Consider the following 14,255-nt stretch of genomic DNA (forward strand, 5'->3'; position numbering starts at 1 on the left):
CATGTACCCATCCTCTGATGGCTACTTCCAGCAGGATAATGCACCATGTCACAAAGGTCGAATCATTTCAAATTGGTTTCTTGAACATGACAATGAGTTCACTGTACTAAACTGGCCCCCACAGTCACCAGATCTCAACCCAATAGAGCATCTTTGGGATGTGGTGGAACGGGAGCTTCGTGCCCTGGATGTGCATCCCACAAATCTCCATCAACTGCAAGATGCTATCCTATCAATATGGGCCAACATTTCTAAAGAATGCTTTCAGCACCTTGTTGAATCAATGCCATGTAGAATTAAAGCAGTTCTGAAGGCGAAAGAGGGTCAAACACAGTATTAGTATGGTGTTCCTAATAATCCTTTAGGTGAGTTCATCGTAGCTCTTAATACTCTCTTTCTGTCTGGAGGAGATATAATTGAAGTATTGTACACGTACCCGGCTACTTTCAACACCCATTGCTGCACTGATATTTTTCCCTCCATTTTTCTTTATCCATTTTTTTTTTGCTGGAAGTTCCGTCAATACCCGTCAGCCTTTAAGAGACATCATGCAGCCAGGCCTCTTGGCTTGCGGCCACACCGTCCTGAACGCGCCCAATCTCATCAGATCTCGGAAGCTAAACGGGGCAAGGGTTCGTCAGTACTTGGATGGGTGACCTCCTGGAGATATCAGGTGCTGCAAGTTATTTCGTCTCCTGGGTAACTTTATCGTAGCTCTAAATACTCTCTTTCTGTCTGGAGGAGATATAATTGAAGAATTGTACACATACCCGGCTACTTTCAACACCCTTTGCTGCACTGATATTTTTCCCTCCATTTTTCTTTTTTCTTTTTTATTTTGCTGGAAGTTCCGTCAATAACCTCCAGCCTTTAAGAGACATCATGCAGCCAGGCCTCTTGGCTTGAGGCCACACCGGCCTGAACGCGTCCGATCTCGTCAGATCTCGGAAGCTAAACGGGGCAGGGCCTGGTCAGTACTTTGATGGGAGACCTCCTGGAAATACCAGGTGCTGCTAGCTTTTTCGTCTCCTGGGTAACTTCATCGTAGCTCTTAATACTCTCTTTCAGTCTGCAGGAGATATAATTGAAGAATTGTACATGTACCCGGCTACTTTCAACACCCTTTGCTGCACTGATATTTTTCCATCCATTTTTCTTTTTTTTTTTTTTGCTGGAAGTTCCGTCAATACCCGCCAACCTTTAAGAGACATCATGCAGCCAGGCCTCTCGGCTTGCGGACACAAAGTCCTGAACGCGCCCGATCTCGTCAGATCTCGGAAACTAAACGGGGCAGGGCCTGGTCAGTACTTCGATGGGAGATCTCCTGGAAATACCAGGTGCTGCCAGCTTTTTACGTCTCCTGGGGAACTTCATCGTAGCTCTTAATACTCTCTTTCTGTCTGGAGAAGACATAATTGAAGAATTGTACACGTACCCGGCTACTTTCAACACCCTTTCCTGCACTGATATTTTTCCCTCCATTTTTCTATTTTTTTTTTTTTTTTTTTGCTGGAAATTCCGTCAATACCCGCCAGCCTTTAAGAGACATCATGCAGCCAGGCATCTCGGCTTGCGGCCACACCATCCTGAACGCGCCCGATCTCGTCAGATCTCGGAAGCTAAACGGGGCAGGACCTGGTCAGTACATGAATGTGAGACCTCCTGGAAATACCTGGTGCTGCAAGCTTTTACGTCTCCTGGGTAACTTTATCGTAGCTCTTAATACTCTCTATCTGTCTGGAGGAGATATAATTGAAGTATTGTACACGTACCCAGCTACTGTCAACACCATTTGCTGCACTGATATTTTTCCATCCATTTTTCTTTTTTTTTTTTTTTTTTTGCTGGAAGTTCCGTCAATACCCGCCAACCTTTAAGAGACATCATGCAGCCAGGCCTTTCGGCTTGTGGCCACACCGTCCTGAATGCGCCCGATCTCGTAAGATCTCGGAAGCTAAACGGGGCAGGACCTGGTCAGTACTTGGATGGGAGACCTCCTGGAAATACCTGGTGCTGCAAGATTTTACGTCTCCTGGGTAACTTTATCGTAGCTCTTAGTTCTTTCTTTCTGTCTGGAGGAGATATAATTGAAGAATTGTACACGTACCCAGCTACTGTCAACACCCTTTGCTGCACTGATATTTTTCCATCCATTTTTCTTTTTTTTTTTTTTTTTTTTTTTTGCTGGAAGTTCTGTCAATACCCGCCAACCTTTAAGAGACATCATGCAGCCAGGCCTTTCGGCTTGTGGCCACACCGTCCTGAATGCGCCCGATCTCGTCAGATCTCGGAAGCTAAACGGGGCAGGGCCTGGTCAGTACTTGGATGGGAGACCTCCTAGAAATACCAGGTGCTGCAAGCTTTTACGTCTCCTGGGTAACTTTATCGTAGCTCTCAATACTCTCTCTCTGTCTGGAGGAGATATATTTGAAGAATTGTACACGTACCCGGCTACTTTCAACACCCTTTCCTGCACTGATATTTTTCCATCCATTTTTCTTTTTTTTTTTTTTTTTTGCTGGAAATTCCGTCAATACACGCCAGCCTTTAAGAGACATCATGCAGCCAGACATCTCGGCTTGCGGCCACACCGTCCTGAACGCGCCCGATCTCGTCAGATCTCGGAAGCTAAACGGGGCAGGACCTGGTCAGTACTTGAATGTGAGACCTCCTGGAAATACCTGGTGCTGCAAGCTTTTACGTCTCCTGGGTAACTTTATCGTAGCTCTTAATACTCTCTATCTGTCTGGAGGAGATATAATTGAAGAATTGTACACGTACCCGGCTACCTTCAACACGCTTTGCTGCACTGATATTTTTCCCTCCATTTTTCTTTTTTCTTTTGTTTCTTGCTGGAAGTTCCATCAATACCCTCCAGCCTTTAAGAGACATCATGCAGCCAGGCCTCTTGGCTTGAGGCCACACCGTCCTGAAGACGCAAGATCTCGTCAGATCTCGGAAGAAAAACTGGGCAGGGCCTGGTCAGTAATTGGATGGTTGACCTCCTGGAAATACCAGGTGCTGAAAGCTTTTTACATCTCCTGGGTAACTTCAGCGTAGCTCTTAATACTCTCATTCAGTCTGGAGGAGATATAATTGAAGAATTGTACATGTACCCGGCTACTTTCAACACCCTGTCCTGCACTGATATTTTTCCCTCCATTTTACTATTTATTTATTTTTTATTTTTTGCTGGAAGTTCCGTCAATACCCGCCAGCCTTTAAGAGACATCATGCAGCCAGGCCTCTTGGCTTGCGGCCACACCGTCCTGAACACGCCCGATCTCATCAGATCTCGGAAGCTAAGCGGGGCAGGGCCTGGTCAGTACTTGGATGGGTGACCTCCTGGAAATACCAGGTGCTGCAAGCTTTTTACGTCTCCTGGGTAACTTCATCATAGCTCTTAATACTCTCTCTCTGTCTGGTGGTGATATAATTGAAGTATTGTACACGTATCCAGCTACTGTCAACACCCTTTGCTGCACTGATATTTTTCCATCCATTTTTCTTTTTTATTTTTTTATTTTTATTTTTTGCTGGAAGTTCCGTCAATACCCGCCAACCTTTAAGAGACATCATGCAGCCAGGCCTTTCGGCTTGTGGCCACACCGTCCTGAACGCGCCCGATCTCGTCAGATCTCGGAAGCTAAACGGGGCAGGGCCTGGTCAGTACTTGGATGGGAGACCTCCTAGAAATACCAGGTGCTGCAAGCTTTTTACGTCTCCTGGGTAACTTCATCGTAGCTCTTAATACTCTCTTTCTGTCTCCAGGAGATATAATTGAAGAATTGTACACGTACCCGGCTACTTTCAACACCCTTTCCTGCACTGATATTTTTCCCTCCATTTTTCTATTTTTTTTTTTTTTTTTTTTGCTGGAAGTTCCGTCAATACCCGCCAACCTTTAAGAGACATCATGCAGCCAGGCCTTTCGGCTTGTGGCCACACCGTCCTGAATGCGCCCGATCGCGTAAGATCTCGGAAGCTGAACGGGGCAGGGTCTGGTCAGTACTTGGATGGGAGACCTCCTAGAAATACCAGGTGCTGCAAGCTTTTTACGTCTCCTGGGTAACTTCATCGTAGCTCTTAATACTCTCTTTCTGTCTCCAGGAGATATAATTGAAGAATTGTACACGTACCCGGCTACTTTCAACACCCTTTGCTGCACTGGTATATTTCCCTCTATTTTTCTTTTTTTTTTTTGCTGGAAGTTCCGTCAATACCCGCCAGCCTTTAAGAGACATCATGCAGCCAGGCATCTCGGCTTGCGGCCACACCATCCTGAACGCTCCCGATCTCGTCAGATCTCGGAAGCTAAACGGGGCAGGACCTGGTCAGTACATGAATGTGAGACCTCCTGGAAATACCTAGTGCTGCAAGCTTTTACGTGTCCTGGGTAACTTTATCGTATCTCTTAATACTCTCTCTCTGTCTGGAGGAGATATAATTGAAGTATTGTACACGTATCCAGCTACTGTCAACACCCTTTGCTGCACTGATATTTTTCCATCCATTTTTCTTTTTTCTTTTTTTCTTTTTCTTTTTTGCTGGAAGTTCCGTCAATACCCGCCAACCTTTAAGAGACATCATGCAGCCAGGCCTTTCGGCTTGTGGCCACACCGTCCTGAATGCGCCCGATCTCGTCAGATCTCGGAAGCTAAACGGGGCAGGACCTGGTCAGTACTTGGACGGTAGACCTCCTTTAAATACCAGGTGCTGTAAGCTTTTACGTGTCCTGGGTAACTTTATCGTAGCTCTTAATTCTCTCTTTCTGTCTGCAGGAGATTTAATTGAAGAATTGTACACGTACCCAGCTACTGTCAACACCCTTTGCTGCACTGATATTTTTCCATCCATTTTTCTTTTTTTTTTTTTTGCTGGAAGTTCCGTCAATACCCGCCAACCTTTAAGAGACATCATGCAGCCAGGCCTTTCGGCTTGTGGACACACCGTCCTGAATGCGCCCGATCTCGTCAGATCTCGGAAGCTAAACGGGGCAGGGCCTGGTCAGTACTTGGATGGGAGACCTCCTAGAAATACCAGGTGCTGCAAGCTTTTTACGTCTCCTGGGTGACTTCATCGTAGCTCTTAATACTCTCTTTCTGTCTCCAGGAGATATAATTGAAGAATTGTACACGTACCCGGCTACTTTCAACACCCTTTGCTGCACTGGTATATTTCCCTCTATTTTTCTTTTTTTTTTTTGCTGGAAGTTCCGTCAATACCCGCCAGCCTTTAAGAGACATCATGCAGCCAGGCATCTCGGCTTGCGGTCACACCATCCTGAACGCGCCCGATCTCGTCAGATCTCGGAAGCTAAACGGGGCAGGACCTGGTCAGTACATGAATGTGAGACCTCCTGGAAATACCTAGTGCTGCAAGCTTTTACGTCTCCTGGGTAACTTTATCGTAGCTCTTAATACTCTCTCTCTGTCTGGAGGAGATTTAATTGAAGAATTGTACACCTACTAGGCTACTTTCAACACCCTTTGCTGCACTGATATTTTTCCCTCCATTTTTCTTTTTATTTTATTTTTTTGCTGGAAGTTCCGTCAATATCCGCCAGCCTTTAAGAGACATCATGCAGCCAGGCTTCTTGGCTTGTAGTCACACCGTCCTGAATGCGCCCGATCATATCAGATTTCGGAAGCTAAACGGGGCAGGGCCTGGTCAGTACATGGATGTGTGACCTCCTGGAAATACCAGGTGCTGCAAGCTTTTTACGTCTCCTGTGTAACTTCATCGTAGCTCTTAATACTCTCTTTCTGTCTCCAGGAGATATAATTGAAGAATTGTACACGTACCCGGCTACTTTCAACACCCTTTGCTGCACTGGTATATTTCCCTTTATTTTTCTTTTTTTTTTTTGCTGGCAGTTCCGTCAATACCCGCCAGCCTTTAAGAGACATCATGCAGCCAGGCATCTCGGCTTGCGGCCACACCATCCTGAACGCGCCCGATCTTGTCAGATCTCGGAAGCTAAACGGGGCAGGGCCTGGTCAGTACTTGGATGGGAGACCTCCTAGAAATACCAGGTGCTGCAAGCTTTTTACGTCTCCTGGGTAACTTCATCGTAGCTCTTAATACTCTCTTTCTGTCTCCAGGAGATATAATTGAAGAATTGTACACGTACCCGGCTACTTTCAACACCCTTTGCTGCACTGGAATATTTCCCTCTATTTTTCTTTATTTTTTTTGCTGGCAGTTCCGTCAATACCCGCCAGCCTTTAAGAGACATCATGCAGCCAGGCATCTCGGCTTGCGGCCACACCATCCTGAACGTGCCCGATCTCGTCAGATCTCGGAAGCTAAACGGGGCAGGACCTGGTCAGTACATGAATGTGAGACCTCCTGGAAGTACCTGGTGCTGCTAGCTTTTACCTCTCCTGGGTAACTTTATCGTAGCTCTTAATACTCTCTATCTGTCTGGAGGAGATATAATTGAAGTATTGTACACGTACCCAGCTACTGTCAACACCCTTTGCTGCACTGATATTTTTCCATCCATTTTTCTTTTTTTTTTTTGCTGGAAGTTCCGTCAATACCCGCCAACCTTTAAGAGACATCATGCAGCCAGGCCTTTCGGCTTGTGGCCACACCGTCCTGAATGCGCCCGATCGCGTAAGATCTCGGAAGCTGAACGGGGCAGGGTCTGGTCAGTACTTGGATGGGAGACCTCCTAGAAATACCAGGTGCTGCAAGCTTTTTACGTCTCCTGGGTAACTTCATCGTAGCTCTTAATACTCTCTTTCTGTCTCCAGGAGATATAATTGAAGAATTGTACACGTACCCGGCTACTTTCAACACCCTTTGCTGCACTGGTATATTTCCCTCTATTTTTCTTTTTTTTTTTTGCTGGAAGTTCCGTCAATACCCGCCAGCCTTTAAGAGACATCATGCAGCCAGGCATCTCGGCTTGCGGCCACACCATCCTGAACGCTCCCGATCTCGTCAGATCTCGGAAGCTAAACGGGGCAGGACCTGGTCAGTACATGAATGTGAGACCTCCTGGAAATACCTAGTGCTGCAAGCTTTTACGTGTCCTGGGTAACTTTATCGTATCTCTTAATACTCTCTCTCTGTCTGGAGGAGATATAATTGAAGTATTGTACACGTATCCAGCTACTGTCAACACCCTTTGCTGCACTGATATTTTTCCATCCATTTTTCTTTTTTCTTTTTTTCTTTTTCTTTTTTGCTGGAAGTTCCGTCAATACCCGCCAACCTTTAAGAGACATCATGCAGCCAGGCCTTTCGGCTTGTGGCCACACCGTCCTGAATGCGCCCGATCTCGTCAGATCTCGGAAGCTAAACGGGGCAGGACCTGGTCAGTACTTGGACGGTAGACCTCCTTTAAATACCAGGTGCTGTAAGCTTTTACGTGTCCTGGGTAACTTTATCGTAGCTCTTAATTCTCTCTTTCTGTCTGCAGGAGATTTAATTGAAGAATTGTACACGTACCCAGCTACTGTCAACACCCTTTGCTGCACTGATATTTTTCCATCCATTTTTCTTTTTTTTTTTTTTGCTGGAAGTTCCGTCAATACCCGCCAACCTTTAAGAGACATCATGCAGCCAGGCCTTTCGGCTTGTGGACACACCGTCCTGAATGCGCCCGATCTCGTCAGATCTCGGAAGCTAAACGGGGCAGGGCCTGGTCAGTACTTGGATGGGAGACCTCCTAGAAATACCAGGTGCTGCAAGCTTTTTACGTCTCCTGGGTGACTTCATCGTAGCTCTTAATACTCTCTTTCTGTCTCCAGGAGATATAATTGAAGAATTGTACACGTACCCGGCTACTTTCAACACCCTTTGCTGCACTGGTATATTTCCTCTATTTTTCTTTTTTTTTTTTGCTGGAAGTTCCGTCAATACCCGCCAACCTTTAAGGGACATCATGCAGCCAGGCCTCTCGGCTTGCGGCCACACCGTCCTGAACGCGCCCGATCGCGTAAGATCTCGGAAGCTAAACGGGGCAGGACCTGGTCAGTACTTGGATGGGAGACCTCCTGGAAATACCTGGTGCTGCAAGCTTTTACGTGTCCTGGGTAACTTTATCGTAGCTCTTAATTCTCTCTTTCTGTCTGCAGGAGATTTAATTGAAGAATTGTACACGTACCCAGCTACTGTCAACACCCTTTGCTGCACTGATATTTTTCCATCCATTTTTCTTTTTTTTTTTTTTTTTTTTTTTTGCTGGAAGTTCCGTCAATACCCGCCAACCTTTAAGAGACATCATTCAGCCAGGCCTCTCGGCTTGCGGCCACACCGTCCTGAATGCGCCCAATCTCGTCAGATCTCGGAAGCTAAACGGGGCAGGGCCTGGTCAGTACTTGGATGGGAGACCTCCTAGAAATACCAGGTGCTGCAAGCCTTTTACGTCTCCTGGGTAACTTCATCGTAGCTCTTAATACTCTCTTTCTGTCTCCAGGAGATATAATTGAAGAATTGTACACGTACTAGGCTACTTTCAACACCCTTTGCTGCACTGATATTTTTCCCTCCATTTTTCTTTTTATTTTATTTTTTTGCTGGAAGTTCCGTCAATATCCGCCAGCCTTTAAGAGACATCATGCAGCCAGGCCTCTTGGCTTGTAGTCACACCGTCCTGAATGCGCCCGATCATATCAGATTTCGGAAGCTAAACGGGGCAGGGCCTGGTCAGTACATGAATGTGAGACCTCCTGGAAATACCAGGTGCTGCAAGCTTTTACGTCTCCTGGGTAACTTTATCGTAGCTCTTAATACTCTCTCTCTGTCTGGAGGAGATATAATTGAAGTATTGTACACGTATCCAGCTACTGTCAACACCCTTTGCTGCACTGATATTTTTCCATCCATTTTTCTTTTTTATTTTTTTATTTTTATTTTTTGCTGGAAGTTCCGTCAATACCCGCCATCCTTTAAGAGACATCATGCAGCCAGGCCTTTCGGCTTGTGGCCACACCGTCCTGAATGCGCCCGATCTCGTCAGATCTCGGAAGCTAAACGGGGCAGGGCCTGGTCAGTACTTGGATGGTAGACCTCCTAGAAATACCAGGTGCTGCAAGCTTTTTACGTCTCCTGGGTAACTTCATCGTAGCTCTTAATACTCTCTTTCTGTCTCCAGGAGATATAATTGAAGAATTGTACATGTACCCGGCTACTTTCAACACCCTTTCCTGCACTGATATTTTTCCCTCCATTTTTCTATTTTTTTTTTTTATTTTTTTTGCTGGAAGTTCCGTCAATACCCGCCAACCTTTAAGAGACATCATGCAGCCAGGCCTTTCGGCTTGTGGCCACACCGTCCTGAATGCGCCCGATCTCGTCAGATCTCGGAAGCTAAACGGGGCAGGGCCTGGTCAGTACTTGGATGGGAGACCTCCTAGAAATACCAGGTGCTGCAAGCTTTTTACGTCTCCTGGGTAACTTCATCGTAGCTCTTAATACTCTCTTTCTGTCTCCAGGAGATATAATTGAAGAATTGTACACGTACCCGGCTACTTTCAACACCCTTTGCTGCACTGGTATATTTCCCTCTATTTTTCTTTTTTTTTTTGCTGGCAGTTCCATCAATATCCGCCAGCCTTTAAGAGACATCATGCAGCCAGGCATCTCGGCTTGCGGCCACACCATCCTGAACGCGCCCGATCTCGTCAGATCTCGGAAGCTAAACGGGGCAGGACCTGGTCAGTACATGAATGTGAGACCTCCTGGAAGTACCTGGTGCTGCTAGCTTTTACGTCTCCTGGGTAACTTTATCGTAGCTCTTAATACTCTCTATCTGTCTGGAGGAGATATAATTGAAGTATTGTACACGTACCCAGCTACTGTCAACACCCTTTGCTGCACTGATATTTTTCCATCCATTTTTCTTTTTTTTTTTTTTTTGCTGGAAGTTCCGTCAATACCCGCCAACCTTTAAGAGACATCATGCAGCCAGGCCTTTCGGCTTGTGGCCACACCGTCCTGAATGCGCCCGATCTCGTCAGATCTCGGAAGCTAAACGGGGCAGGGCCTGGTCAGTACTTGGATGGGAGACCTCCTAGAAATACCAGGTGCTGCAAGCTGTTTACGTCTCCTGGGTAACTTCATCGTAGCTCTTAATACTCTCTTTCTGTCTGCAGGAGATATAATTGAAGAATTGTACACGTACCCAGCTACTTTCAACACCCTTTCCTGCACAGATATTTTTCCCTCCATTTTTCTATTTTTTTTTTTTTTTTTTTTGCTGGAAATTCCGTCAATACCCGCCAACCTTTAAGAGTCATCATTCAGCCAGGTCTCTCGGCTTGCGGCCACACCGTCCTGAATGCGCCCAATCTCGTCAGATTTCGGAAGCTAAACGGGGCAGGGCCTGGTCAGTACTTGGATGGGAGACCTCCTAGAAATACCAGGTGCTGCAAGCCTTTTACGTCTCCTGGGTAACTTCATCGTAGCTCTTAATACTCTCTTTCTGTCTCCAGGAGATATAATTGAAGAATTGTACACGTACCCGGCTACTTTCAACACCCTTTCCTGCACTGATATTTTTCCCTCCATTTTTCTATTTTTTTTTTTTTTTTTTTTGCTGGAAGTTCCGTCAATACCCGCCAACCTTTAAGAGACATCATGCAGCCAGGCCTTTCGGCTTGTGGCCACACCGTCCTGAATGCGCCCGATCTCGTCAGATCTCGGAAGCTAAACGGGGCAGGGCCTGGTCAGTACTTGGATGGGAGACCTCCTAGAAATACCAGGTGCTGCAAGCTTTTTACGTCTCCTGGGTAACTTCATCGTAGCTCTTAATACTCTCTTTCTGTCTCCAGGAGATATAATTGAAGAATTGTACACGTACCCGGCTACTTTCAACACCCTTTGCTGCACTGGTATATTTCCCTCTATTTTTCTTTTTTTTTTTTGCTGGCAGTTCCGTCAATACCCGCCAGCCTTTAAGAGACATCATGCAGCCAGGCATCTCGGCTTGCGGCCACACCATCCTGAACGCGCCCGATCTCGTCAGATCTCGGAAGCTAAACGGGGCAGGACCTGGTCAGTACATGAATGTGAGACCTCCTGGAAATACCTAGTGCTGCAAGCTTTTACGTCTCCTGGGTAACTTTATCGTAGCTCTTAATACTCTCTCTCTGTCTGGAGGAGATATAATTGAAGTATTGTACACGTATCCAGCTACTGTCAACACCCTTTGCTGCACTGATATTTTTCCATCCATTTTTCTTTTTTATTTTTTTATTTTTATTTTTTGCTGGAAGTTCCGTCAATACCCGCCATCCTTTAAGAGACATCATGCAGCCAGGCATCTCGGCTTGCGGCCACACCATCCTGAACGCGCCCGATCTCGTCAGATCTCGGAAGCTAAACGGGGCAGGACCTGGTCAGTACATGAATGTGAGACCTCCTGGAAGTACCTGGTGCTGCTAGCTTTTACGTCTCCTGGGTAACTTTATCGTAGCTCTTAATACTCTCTATCTGTCTGGAGGAGATATAATTGAAGTATTGTACACGTACCCAGCTACTGTCAACACCCTTTGCTGCACTGATATTTTTCCATCCATTTTTCTTTTTTTTTTTTTTTTTGCTGGAAGTTCCGTCAATACCCGCCAACCTTTAAGAGACATCATGCAGCCAGGCCTTTCGGCTTGTGGCCACACCGTCCTGAATGCGCCCGATCTCGTCAGATTTTGGAAGGTAAACGGGGCAGGGCCTGGTCAGTACTTGGATGGGAGACCTCCTAGAAATACCAGGTGCTGCAAGCCTTTTACGTCTCCTGGGTAACTTCATCGTAGCTCTTAATACTCTCTTTCTGTCTCCAGGAGATATAATTGAAGAATTGTACACGTACCCGGCTACTTTCAACACCCTTTCCTGCACTGATATTTTTCCCTCCATTTTTCTATTTTTTTTTTTTTTTTTTTTGCTGGAAGTTCCGTCAATACCCGCCAACCTTTAAGAGACATCATGCAGCCAGGCCTTTCGGCTTGTGGCCACACCGTCCTGAATGCGCCCGATCTCGTCAGATCTCGGAAGCTAAACGGGGCAGGGCCTGGTCAGTAATTGGATGGGAGACCTCCTAGAAATACCAGGTGCTGCAAGCTTTTTACGTCTCCTGGGTAACTTCATCGTAGCTCTTAATACTCTCTTTCTGTCTCCAGGAGATATAATTGAAGAATTGTACACGTACCCGGCTACTTTCAACACCCTTTGCTGCACTGGTATATTTCCCTCTATTTTTCTTTTTTTTTTTTGCTGGCAGTTCCGTCAATACCCGCCAGCCTTTAAGAGACATCATGCAGCCAGGCATCTCGGCTTGCGGCCACACCATCCTGAACGCGCCCGATCTCGTCAGATCTCGGAAGCTAAACGGGGCAGGACCTGGTCAGTACATGAATGTGAGACCTCCTGGAAATACCTAGTGCTGCAAGCTTTTACGTCTCCTGGGTAACTTTATCGTAGCTCTTAATACTCTCTCTCTGTCTGGAGGAGATATAATTGAAGTATTGTACACGTATCCAGCTACTGTCAACACCCTTTGCTGCACTGATATTTTTCCATCCATTTTTCTTTTTTATTTTTTTATTTTTATTTTTTGCTGGAAGTTCCGTCAATACCCGCCATCCTTTAAGAGACATCATGCAGCCAGGCCTTTCGGCTTGTGGCCACACCGTCCTGAATGCGCCCGATCTCGTCAGATCTCGGAAGCTAAACGGGGCAGGGCCTGGTCAGTACTTGGATGGTAGACCTCCTAGAAATACCAGGTGCTGCAAGCTTTTTACGTCTCCTGGGTAACTTCATCGTAGCTCTTAATACTCTCTTTCTGTCTCCAGGAGATATAATTGAAGAATTGTACACGTACCCGGCTACTTTCAACACCCTTTCCTGCACTGATATTTTTCCCTCCATTTTTCTATTTTTTTTTTTTTTTTTTTTTGCTGGAAGTTCTGTCAATACCCGCCAACCTTTAAGAGACATCATGCAGCCAGGCCTTTCGGCTTGTGGCCACACCGTCCTGAATGCGCCCGATCTCGTCAGATCTCGGAAGCTAAACGGGGCAGGGCCTGGTCAGTACTTGGATGGGAGACCTCCTAGAAATACCAGGTGCTGCAAGCTTTTTACGTCTCCTGGGTAACTTCATCGTAGCTCTTAATACTCTCTTTCTGTCTCCAGGAGATATAATTGAAGAATTGTACACGTACCCGGCTACTTTCAACACCCTTTGCTGCACTGGTATATTTCCCTCTATTTTTCTTTTTTTTTTTGCTGGCAGTTCCGTCAATACCCGCCAGCCTTTAAGAGACATCATGCAGCCAGGCATCTCGGCTTGCGGCCACACCATCCTGAACGCGCCCGATCTCGTCAGATCTCGGAAGCTAAACGGGGCAGGACCTGGTCAGTACATGAATGTGAGACCTCCTGGAAGTACCTGGTGCTGCTAGCTTTTACGTCTCCTGGGTAACTTTATCGTAGCTCTTAATACTCTCTATCTGTCTGGAGGAGATATAATTGAAGTATTGTACACGTACCCAGCTACTGTCAACACCCTTTGCTGCACTGATATTTTTCCATCCATTTTTCTTTTTTTTTTTTTTTTTGCTGGAAGTTCCGTCAATACCCGCCAACCTTTAAGAGACATCATGCAGCCAGGCCTTTTGGCTTGCGGCCACACCGTCCTGAACGCGCCCGATCGCGTAAGATCTCGGAAGCTAAACGGGGCAGGACCTGGTCAGTACTTGGATGGGAGACCTCCTGGAAATACTTGGTGCTGCAAGCTTTTACGTGTCCTGGGTAACTTTATCGTAGCTCTTAATTCTCTCTTTCTGTCTGCAGGAGATTTAATTGAAGAATTGTACACGTACCCAGCTACTGTCAACACCCTTTGCTGCACTGATATTTTTCCATCCATTTTTCTTTTTTTTTTTTTTTTTTTTTTTGCTGGAAGTTCCGTCAATACCCGCCAACCTTTAAGAGACATCATTCAGCCAGGCCTCTCGGCTTGCGGCCACACCGTCCTGAATGCGCCCAATCTCGTCAGATCTCGGAAGCTAAACGGGGCAGGGCCTGGTCAGTACTTGGATGGGAGACCTCCTAGAAATACCTGGTGCTGCAAGCTTTTACGTCTTCTGGGTAACTTTATCGTAGCTCTTAATTCTCTCTTTCTGTCTGGAGGAGATATAATTGAAGAATTGTACACGTACCCGGCTACTTTCAACACCCTTTGCTGCACTGATATTTTTCCCTCCATTTTTCTTTTTTTTTTTTTTTTTTGCTGGAAGTTCCGT

The 14,255-nt window shown here is 46.2% G+C and overlaps 16 non-coding genes and 25 pseudogenes across 16 annotated transcripts; all 41 read left to right on the forward strand.

The window, feature by feature from the left end:
• Positions 1 to 566: 566 nt before the first annotated feature.
• On the forward strand, positions 567 to 685 carry LOC136742913 (uncharacterized; annotated as a pseudogene).
• A 215-nt stretch (positions 686 to 900) lies between these two features.
• Positions 901 to 1,019, forward strand: LOC136742768 (uncharacterized; annotated as a pseudogene).
• Positions 1,020 to 1,230: 211 nt separating this feature from the next.
• Positions 1,231 to 1,349, forward strand: LOC136742911 (uncharacterized; annotated as a pseudogene).
• A 219-nt stretch (positions 1,350 to 1,568) lies between these two features.
• LOC136742748 (uncharacterized) lies at positions 1,569 to 1,687 on the forward strand (annotated as a pseudogene).
• Positions 1,688 to 1,903: 216 nt separating this feature from the next.
• Positions 1,904 to 2,022, forward strand: LOC136742676 (uncharacterized; annotated as a pseudogene).
• Positions 2,023 to 2,243: 221 nt separating this feature from the next.
• LOC136742914 (5S ribosomal RNA) lies at positions 2,244 to 2,362 on the forward strand. The gene has a single exon (XR_010815061.1). It is a non-coding gene; the product is annotated as a 5S ribosomal RNA (ribosomal RNA).
• Positions 2,363 to 2,577: 215 nt separating this feature from the next.
• On the forward strand, positions 2,578 to 2,696 carry LOC136742691 (uncharacterized; annotated as a pseudogene).
• Positions 2,697 to 2,911: 215 nt separating this feature from the next.
• Positions 2,912 to 3,030, forward strand: LOC136742933 (uncharacterized; annotated as a pseudogene).
• Positions 3,031 to 3,251: 221 nt separating this feature from the next.
• LOC136742619 (5S ribosomal RNA) lies at positions 3,252 to 3,370 on the forward strand. Its single transcript, XR_010814990.1, has one exon. It is a non-coding gene; the product is annotated as a 5S ribosomal RNA (ribosomal RNA).
• Positions 3,371 to 3,595: 225 nt separating this feature from the next.
• LOC136742962 (5S ribosomal RNA) lies at positions 3,596 to 3,714 on the forward strand. Its single transcript, XR_010815083.1, has one exon. It is a non-coding gene; the product is annotated as a 5S ribosomal RNA (ribosomal RNA).
• Positions 3,715 to 3,934: 220 nt separating this feature from the next.
• Positions 3,935 to 4,053, forward strand: LOC136742776 (uncharacterized; annotated as a pseudogene).
• Positions 4,054 to 4,263: 210 nt separating this feature from the next.
• Positions 4,264 to 4,382, forward strand: LOC136742811 (uncharacterized; annotated as a pseudogene).
• A 224-nt stretch (positions 4,383 to 4,606) lies between these two features.
• Positions 4,607 to 4,725, forward strand: LOC136742809 (uncharacterized; annotated as a pseudogene).
• A 211-nt stretch (positions 4,726 to 4,936) lies between these two features.
• Positions 4,937 to 5,055, forward strand: LOC136742661 (5S ribosomal RNA). Its single transcript, XR_010815031.1, has one exon. It is a non-coding gene; the product is annotated as a 5S ribosomal RNA (ribosomal RNA).
• Positions 5,056 to 5,265: 210 nt separating this feature from the next.
• On the forward strand, positions 5,266 to 5,384 carry LOC136742823 (uncharacterized; annotated as a pseudogene).
• Positions 5,385 to 5,599: 215 nt separating this feature from the next.
• On the forward strand, positions 5,600 to 5,718 carry LOC136742822 (uncharacterized; annotated as a pseudogene).
• A 210-nt stretch (positions 5,719 to 5,928) lies between these two features.
• Positions 5,929 to 6,047, forward strand: LOC136742631 (5S ribosomal RNA). The gene has a single exon (XR_010815002.1). It is a non-coding gene; the product is annotated as a 5S ribosomal RNA (ribosomal RNA).
• A 210-nt stretch (positions 6,048 to 6,257) lies between these two features.
• Positions 6,258 to 6,376, forward strand: LOC136742846 (uncharacterized; annotated as a pseudogene).
• A 209-nt stretch (positions 6,377 to 6,585) lies between these two features.
• LOC136742777 (uncharacterized) lies at positions 6,586 to 6,704 on the forward strand (annotated as a pseudogene).
• Positions 6,705 to 6,914: 210 nt separating this feature from the next.
• On the forward strand, positions 6,915 to 7,033 carry LOC136742812 (uncharacterized; annotated as a pseudogene).
• Positions 7,034 to 7,257: 224 nt separating this feature from the next.
• LOC136742810 (uncharacterized) lies at positions 7,258 to 7,376 on the forward strand (annotated as a pseudogene).
• Positions 7,377 to 7,587: 211 nt separating this feature from the next.
• LOC136742662 (5S ribosomal RNA) lies at positions 7,588 to 7,706 on the forward strand. Its single transcript, XR_010815032.1, has one exon. It is a non-coding gene; the product is annotated as a 5S ribosomal RNA (ribosomal RNA).
• Positions 7,707 to 7,915: 209 nt separating this feature from the next.
• LOC136742640 (5S ribosomal RNA) lies at positions 7,916 to 8,034 on the forward strand. Its single transcript, XR_010815011.1, has one exon. It is a non-coding gene; the product is annotated as a 5S ribosomal RNA (ribosomal RNA).
• Positions 8,035 to 8,255: 221 nt separating this feature from the next.
• Positions 8,256 to 8,374, forward strand: LOC136742645 (5S ribosomal RNA). Its single transcript, XR_010815016.1, has one exon. It is a non-coding gene; the product is annotated as a 5S ribosomal RNA (ribosomal RNA).
• Positions 8,375 to 8,590: 216 nt separating this feature from the next.
• LOC136742868 (uncharacterized) lies at positions 8,591 to 8,709 on the forward strand (annotated as a pseudogene).
• A 224-nt stretch (positions 8,710 to 8,933) lies between these two features.
• On the forward strand, positions 8,934 to 9,052 carry LOC136742642 (5S ribosomal RNA). The gene has a single exon (XR_010815013.1). It is a non-coding gene; the product is annotated as a 5S ribosomal RNA (ribosomal RNA).
• A 221-nt stretch (positions 9,053 to 9,273) lies between these two features.
• Positions 9,274 to 9,392, forward strand: LOC136742925 (5S ribosomal RNA). The gene has a single exon (XR_010815062.1). It is a non-coding gene; the product is annotated as a 5S ribosomal RNA (ribosomal RNA).
• A 209-nt stretch (positions 9,393 to 9,601) lies between these two features.
• On the forward strand, positions 9,602 to 9,720 carry LOC136742800 (uncharacterized; annotated as a pseudogene).
• Positions 9,721 to 9,933: 213 nt separating this feature from the next.
• On the forward strand, positions 9,934 to 10,052 carry LOC136742936 (5S ribosomal RNA). Its single transcript, XR_010815063.1, has one exon. It is a non-coding gene; the product is annotated as a 5S ribosomal RNA (ribosomal RNA).
• Positions 10,053 to 10,272: 220 nt separating this feature from the next.
• Positions 10,273 to 10,391, forward strand: LOC136742699 (uncharacterized; annotated as a pseudogene).
• A 220-nt stretch (positions 10,392 to 10,611) lies between these two features.
• On the forward strand, positions 10,612 to 10,730 carry LOC136742941 (5S ribosomal RNA). Its single transcript, XR_010815064.1, has one exon. It is a non-coding gene; the product is annotated as a 5S ribosomal RNA (ribosomal RNA).
• A 210-nt stretch (positions 10,731 to 10,940) lies between these two features.
• LOC136742805 (uncharacterized) lies at positions 10,941 to 11,059 on the forward strand (annotated as a pseudogene).
• Positions 11,060 to 11,283: 224 nt separating this feature from the next.
• Positions 11,284 to 11,402, forward strand: LOC136742801 (uncharacterized; annotated as a pseudogene).
• Positions 11,403 to 11,616: 214 nt separating this feature from the next.
• LOC136742729 (uncharacterized) lies at positions 11,617 to 11,735 on the forward strand (annotated as a pseudogene).
• Positions 11,736 to 11,955: 220 nt separating this feature from the next.
• On the forward strand, positions 11,956 to 12,074 carry LOC136742620 (5S ribosomal RNA). Its single transcript, XR_010814991.1, has one exon. It is a non-coding gene; the product is annotated as a 5S ribosomal RNA (ribosomal RNA).
• Positions 12,075 to 12,284: 210 nt separating this feature from the next.
• Positions 12,285 to 12,403, forward strand: LOC136742807 (uncharacterized; annotated as a pseudogene).
• Positions 12,404 to 12,627: 224 nt separating this feature from the next.
• Positions 12,628 to 12,746, forward strand: LOC136742643 (5S ribosomal RNA). The gene has a single exon (XR_010815014.1). It is a non-coding gene; the product is annotated as a 5S ribosomal RNA (ribosomal RNA).
• Positions 12,747 to 12,967: 221 nt separating this feature from the next.
• LOC136742950 (5S ribosomal RNA) lies at positions 12,968 to 13,086 on the forward strand. Its single transcript, XR_010815072.1, has one exon. It is a non-coding gene; the product is annotated as a 5S ribosomal RNA (ribosomal RNA).
• Positions 13,087 to 13,295: 209 nt separating this feature from the next.
• Positions 13,296 to 13,414, forward strand: LOC136742802 (uncharacterized; annotated as a pseudogene).
• Positions 13,415 to 13,628: 214 nt separating this feature from the next.
• On the forward strand, positions 13,629 to 13,747 carry LOC136742678 (uncharacterized; annotated as a pseudogene).
• A 220-nt stretch (positions 13,748 to 13,967) lies between these two features.
• On the forward strand, positions 13,968 to 14,086 carry LOC136742655 (5S ribosomal RNA). The gene has a single exon (XR_010815026.1). It is a non-coding gene; the product is annotated as a 5S ribosomal RNA (ribosomal RNA).
• The last annotated feature ends 169 nt before the right edge of the window (positions 14,087 to 14,255 follow it).

The sequence above is a fragment of the Amia ocellicauda genome, unplaced genomic scaffold (assembly GCF_036373705.1).
Source record: "Amia ocellicauda isolate fAmiCal2 unplaced genomic scaffold, fAmiCal2.hap1 HAP1_SCAFFOLD_75, whole genome shotgun sequence".
NCBI lineage: Eukaryota > Metazoa > Chordata > Actinopteri > Amiiformes > Amiidae > Amia > Amia ocellicauda.